This window comes from Armigeres subalbatus, unplaced genomic scaffold (assembly GCF_024139115.2).
Source record: "Armigeres subalbatus isolate Guangzhou_Male unplaced genomic scaffold, GZ_Asu_2 Contig1459, whole genome shotgun sequence".
Classification (NCBI taxonomy): Eukaryota; Metazoa; Arthropoda; class Insecta; order Diptera; family Culicidae; genus Armigeres; species Armigeres subalbatus.
The window spans coordinates 6,587-13,098 of record NW_026942242.1 but is presented as its reverse complement, the minus strand read 5'-3'; the positions used below and the strand labels follow the sequence as shown (position 1 = coordinate 13,098).

At 39.7% G+C, this 6,512-nt stretch overlaps 1 non-coding gene across 1 annotated transcript; it reads left to right on the top strand.

Annotated features, from left to right (window-relative positions):
* The first annotated feature begins 5,550 nt into the window (after nt 1–5,550).
* On the top strand, nt 5,551–5,624 carry Trnat-agu (transfer RNA threonine (anticodon AGU)). The gene has a single exon. It is a non-coding gene; the product is annotated as a tRNA-Thr (tRNA).
* The last annotated feature ends 888 nt before the right edge of the window (nt 5,625–6,512 follow it).

Genomic DNA, 6,512 nt, shown 5'->3' with positions numbered 1-6,512 from the left:
TCCACTGCTGATTACATCGATAACAGTTCACCACCTTCTCTCTCTTCTTCTCGGCTACTCGTGTAGTATAGTTGACTCCGAAGGTGTATCGACCATACCCTCCATCCACTTCAATCCACTTCTCCTAAACCGTTTCAATTTTTCCCCCCAGCTGTACTCGGCATTTAGAGACGAACTCTTCCAAACCACCGATTGTATATTTCACTATTACAGCTTCATCTAGGCCAGTACGCTTTCCGAGGGCTACTTGCGAGTAAACGTACTCTTCAATCGTTTCCTCTCGCAGTTTTCTACGTTTGGTCATCTGAGTGTGGTAGTATTCCTAGCAGCACCCATGTTCTACACAGGTTACTGCAACTCATATCAGGTATCAGGTATCAGAACGTCGGCTCAGAGGCACGTTCCCCTCAATTTGGGAGATTTGTGCCATCGCCTTCACTGGCCTTTCTCATCATTTACCTGACGGAAAAGGAAGTGAAAAGAGGAAAGGAAGAGGAAGTGAAGTTGGAAAGGAGAATGGAATCATTTATAGGAAAGCCAATTATATAGACTCACACGCATTCAGCTAGGGACTAAAGAGAGGTGTCACAAAAACACAGAGGACATAACAATGGACGAACGTCAAAGACGAAACACAGAGTGCACTGTGAAAAACGCATAATGCGAATCCATATAGGTGACAATCACAAAGTACATTGTAAAAATCGCATCATGCGAATCCATATAGGTGCAAATTTGTTGAAAACTAAGTAACACACATATTCATAACCCCATTCATATTGAACTTCACGTTGAGATTGAACAAGAGTAGCCGAACCCGAACGTCAAGAACGAAACACAGAGTACACTGTGAAAAAACGCATAATGCGAATCTATATAGGTAACATACACAAAGTACATTGTAAAAAAAACGCATAATGCGAATTCATATAGGTGACTGGTGACAATTTGTTGAAAACTAAGTAAAACACATATTCATAACTCCACTCTTATTTAACCTCACGTTGAGATTGAACAAGAGTAACCGAAGCCGAACGTCAAGGACGAGACACAGAGTACACTGTGAAAAACGCATAATGCGAATCAATATAGGTGACAATCACAAAGTACATTGTAAAAAAAAAAATGCATAATGCGAATCCATATAGGTGAAAATTTGTTGAAAACTAAGTAAAAAACATATTCATAATCCCACCCTTATTCAACCTCAAGTTGAGATTAAACAAGAGTAGCTGAAGCCGAACGTCAAAGACGAAACACAGAGTACACTGTGAAAAGCGCATAATGCGAATCCATATAGGTGACAAACACAAAGTACATTGTAAAAAATGCATAATGCGAATCCATATAGGTGGAAGTTTGTTGAAAAACTAAGTAAAACACATATTCATAACCCCACACTCACGTTGAGGATGAACAAGAGTAGCCGAAGCCGAACGTCAAAGACGAGACACAGAGTACACTGTGAAACACGCATAATGCGAATCCATATAGGTGACAATATGTTGAAAACTAAGTAAAACACTTCTTGCTTAACTTTTCAAAAGGACCTAAGTAACATTTTTTTCATGAATTAATTTGAATAGTGCAATCAATAGAAAAACATGAAAGCTTTTGATTGTGCTATTCAAATTAATTCATGAAAAAAAATGTTACTTAGGCCTTTTGAAAAGTTAAACGAGACTTATTCATAACCCCACTCTTATTTAACCTCACGTTGAGATTGAACAAGAGTAGCCGAAGCCAAACGTCAAGGACGAGACACAGAGTACACTGTGAAAAAACGCATAATGCGAATCCATATAGGTAACATACACAAAGCATATTGTAAAAAAAAACGCATAATGCGAATCCATATAGGTGACAATTTGTTGAAAACTAATTAAAACACATATTCATAACCCTACTCTTATTTAACCTCACGATGAGGTTGAATAAGAGTAGCTGATTATCTCGGAGAAGTAAAAAGTCAACTACGCCTTAGCTCCGGTTAGCGCAGCGAGGGCTAAAATACTGTGAAGGTGGCCCTGGTGCTTCACAGGCTCCGTTTGCGGTCAGGTTCTTGTTAGACCCCCCCTAACCATTCATTCGTAGGCACGGTAAGCATAAAGCCGCATCACACCGAAAATTAGGGGTCACCTGTATGGTGGACTTTTACCACTGGAACAGGCAATCCGTAATGTTATTCTTAGCCAGATAACCAGCTGCCGACACCACACGGCTATCTAGGCTGTTCGTGGAGAGAAGTTGACATTGACTTTACGTCAACTCACAATGTGGCCGAACAGCCATCCGATGAAGTACGTAATTATTTCTGCTAGCTAGAGAGTTTTTGAATTTTTATAACATTTGACAGCCTGACTATGAATTAATCAAAAGTTGAATATCTAAACAAGGATATAGCTTAGCTTAACATAGCTAAGACTGACTGTTCTTGTCAATGATTGCTTCTCCGTGACTGATTAGAACTGGTGTAAATTGCGCTACAATCCGAATGAATAATGGTTGGTATTTACTACCTACGGCTCCAGTCAGCCGAGAAAGGGGAGGAATGTTAGTGTGTAGTTGAACCGTTTGTTTGAGAAACTGCATATGTAACATTTTTGGCTAAAATGAGATTTTTATATATTCTGAATCGTCTTCCAAAAATACGTATTCTGGCAAAAAATACGAAAAAAAAATTTTTGTTCAGGAATGTATGAAATTTTTTTCGTTTGTTTGAGAAACTACATATGTCCACGGACTTTAAAGAGCAATTATGGAGTACTGCTTACAGTTTTTGCACTGGAAGTGCACCAGGTTGTTCAGTTTTGCCAAAAACTATTGATCTGTATCGAAGAAATCGAAAGGTTCGGTGCCAATTTGTTCAAAAACAGTTTTTTTTGTTTTCTCGAAATTGTGTAAAATGGACTTATGCAGTTTCTCAAACAAATGATTCAGTTATTATTGCTACTAGAGACCGAGATTTCATTTAGAAAAGTGATGTAGCCTATGATAGATCTCCTGTCTTTAGGGCAGAAGCGGTAGTCACTAGACTTCTGAGCTTATCTCCAAAAGTTGAGCAACTAGACAAGGATATGAGAGAACAATCTCAGAAATATGCGAATATGAAGCAGTTTATGATGATTGTAGCAAATCCGGATGTCTGGTAGCAGGTCTATGAGAAAAGGAATTCTGAAAGCTTCTAAGAATTTGTTGGAATCTGTAGGAATCACAAATATACCTACGTTTGCAAGATATCTTAGAAGTTAGAAAGAAAAAAGTCTGAAATTCAGAGTAACATTGTTCTTGAGATTTTTGAAAACCCGTAAATAGTACTGAACACCTTTAAAGATTCTTGGACGATCACTATTGCTATCGTAGGATCGTAAGGAAATTTCTGAAGATTTCTAAAGGTCCGAATTCCTAGAAGTTAGTGATAATTGCTTGATATCATCCAATATTTTATAAAAATTACAGGAATCCATAATCACGTCTGGAAATTCGTAAAAAATGTTTGAGGTCATGCTTTTTAGAAATGTTCTATAAACACTGGAAATGTAATGATTGAACCAATAGTCATAGGAAGTTTTATAACATATCTGAGGATGTCCGAAGAAATCTCTTGAAATCCGAGAGGATCTTCGGAAAGTCGCTGAAATTCTATAAGAGTATTCTATAGATTTGATAATCCAGTTTTTGTCCTACCCACGTCTCGGAACGTGGCCGCGCCTCTGAGTCGTGTTCAAACTGGGTGCGATTTTGGTTCTGTTTATGATGAACTCGGTTTGGATCTAGTATATATGCATGTTTGAGTGCAAACTTGCACACGGGAAAACTGCACATGTTTAATGTCACTCCTGACGGAATCCAAGTTTCAAAGTGCTCGCGTTTTCGGAGGCACATCACTCGATACGGAAGCAACGCACAACTGTCATTTTTGTTGATTTAGTTTTGCTGCGTAAATAAAAATGACAGTTGTGCGTTGCTTCCGTATCGAGTGGTGTGCCCCCAAAAACGCGAGCACTCTGAAACTTGGATTCCGTCAGGAGTGACCTTAAACGAGATTCATGTTTTCGTGAAGACTGCTTTCTGGTTGTACCGAAGGCGAAGGGACGATGGGCTTGGCGGCAATGTAAACGGTTTAGCGGGTCGGTGATATAATCCTGCCTCCCCACTTCCTGGACAACCCAGGATGTCTGTTGAGCAGATTCCCCCTCCATTGCTTAGGAAGAAAAAAAAACACACATACTCCAGCTCAATTCGTCGAGCTGAGTCGATTGATATATAACACTATGGGTCTCGGGACCTTCTATAAAAAGTTTATTTTTGGAGCGAAAATATAGCCTTAACTCGTACGAGAAAGGCAAAAAAAAATGAAAAAAAAATCAGATCTACTTAACTCTGTTAATTGCAAATACTGGCAAGAAATTCCTTCGGAACATTTCAGTCGAAACATCGTCCTTGATGTGTATCATAAAAGAACCCGGGGAATATTGAGGAAAAAAAAGTTCTTCACTATCAAAGTTGAAATTTGTTTTTGAGTTGTTTTTGAGAAATTTTATGGCTTCGTATTTTATTTTAATTTTTTTCACAGTGTACCCATAAGTTTTTGCACACCATTTTAAAGCTTATATGTACAATTACCTTTGTAAAGATGTATTAACATCAGAGAAAAACATTTAAAAAATATTTCATAAAAAAGTTGAAAAAAAAATTTTTTTTTGGAAAATTTGCTGAATTTTCTACCTATTTCTGACTTTGACACCTTATATCTCTGGAGCTAGTGCACCTAGAGACTTCAAATTTAGGATTTCTCTTATAATTATAGTGTTGACAATGGAGAGAATATGTTTAAAAATGATTTGGAAGACAAGATTAATGACCGCTCGAAATCTTATAGTGCATGGTCCGATCGGACCAACAGCAACAGCAAACAATGGGACAGGTATCCCCGTCGAATGCAACCTATTGGAGTAGATTAATGCTAAGGTTCAGAAAGTGTGTCTACAAAATTTTGTACTCATGCACTTGCACTGCACACACATACATACATACACCGTTCCGTACAATCAATCGGCTTTCCGTCGATCGCCATTTTAGTTTGTCATTCAGTTGGCCACATCGCTATAATAAACGCCTATAACTGCTTGGTCCTTAACGCACTCCAAAGATCCTGAGAACCAGAGCCCGCCCCAGTCAACTGCCATGGATAGACCAACAGATAGGGGCTTAGGCCAATCGCCTTCCGTAGCAGTTCCGATGCCACAAAATTAAAGTCTTATACGTTGAAAGGGCCACTTACAGTAGCTGCACGTAGTCTTGTTGGTTGCAACAAAAATAACATGTTTTAATATCTACATATTTTGCGAGATATAAATCAGCTAACGCCACTAGCAGCAAGTTTAACATTGGTAGCGGTATTTTTTTTGCAATCCACGTTAGATTGCAGAACATTCTTAAAACTCCCCTTCTCAGCACATCACAAGCACAAAATCAAGCCTTTTACTTTTTGCCAGAAATGCTCCTAGACTGTTTTATACACTTGTTCCAAAATCTAAGAAAATCGTCGGCGCCGTGGCTTAGTTGGTTAAAGCGCCTGTCTAGTAAACAGGAGATCGTGAGTTCGAATCTCGCCGGAACCTTCAGAACTTTTTTATCCCTGACGGGGGCATTTATCAAGAAATAAAATTATATATCCATCTCTGAATAATTGTTTCGCATGGTAGATTTAATACTGGATGTAGGTTTCGTTTATAATATCTGCACCACAAATTGGTCAAAATATCATCCGCAAACGTTTTCAATCCTATATCCAAAATGACTAACCTGTCCCATCCTACAGAAAGCTTTGCATCGTTGCTGCTTCAGCACCTCCTTCTTCTTTTCATTACCAAATAGGCCGGAACCAATCTCTAACCGAACACCACCCATTTTACCACCCATTTCCACTCCCCACAAATCGGTCGGAATCTGTGCAGTCACATTCAGGCCCCATCCAGCTCACATATGATACACAACCTGGTGCCGTGTACTTGCCACCTTTCGTTCAAGCAAATCCTCCTCATCCTATTGGGGAAAACAATATGTTCTTGCCTCCTCGAACCCATGTCCTTCCCTTCACAACGAGCTGTGCGAGCGTACGAAACACGATATTGGGCTGAAACTGCAAGAAGCAATCCACCGATGCCGCGCCGCGCCCCCTCGAGTCAACCGTGAGACAACCCAGAACTGAGGGTTAGGAATTTGATCTATCATGTACCGTATCTAATCAAACTGACAGGAACAGTTGTGCTGACATAAATCAAATTTTAGGATTATCTCCTGTTGGAGCTGCGCCGGCCTTGGCATAGGTGTCAGTGACGTAGAGACCGCCCTGATAGAGATTTGGCGAATAATGCCACTATGTTTCGGTTCCCGATAGCTGGTGGAAGCTGACATGCATTTCGACTCGGGGAAGGTACGACGCAATCCCGGATGGGTGCCAAATCCGGTCGACAGAAGGATGCTTTGGAGTGGCAAAAGGGGTGAGG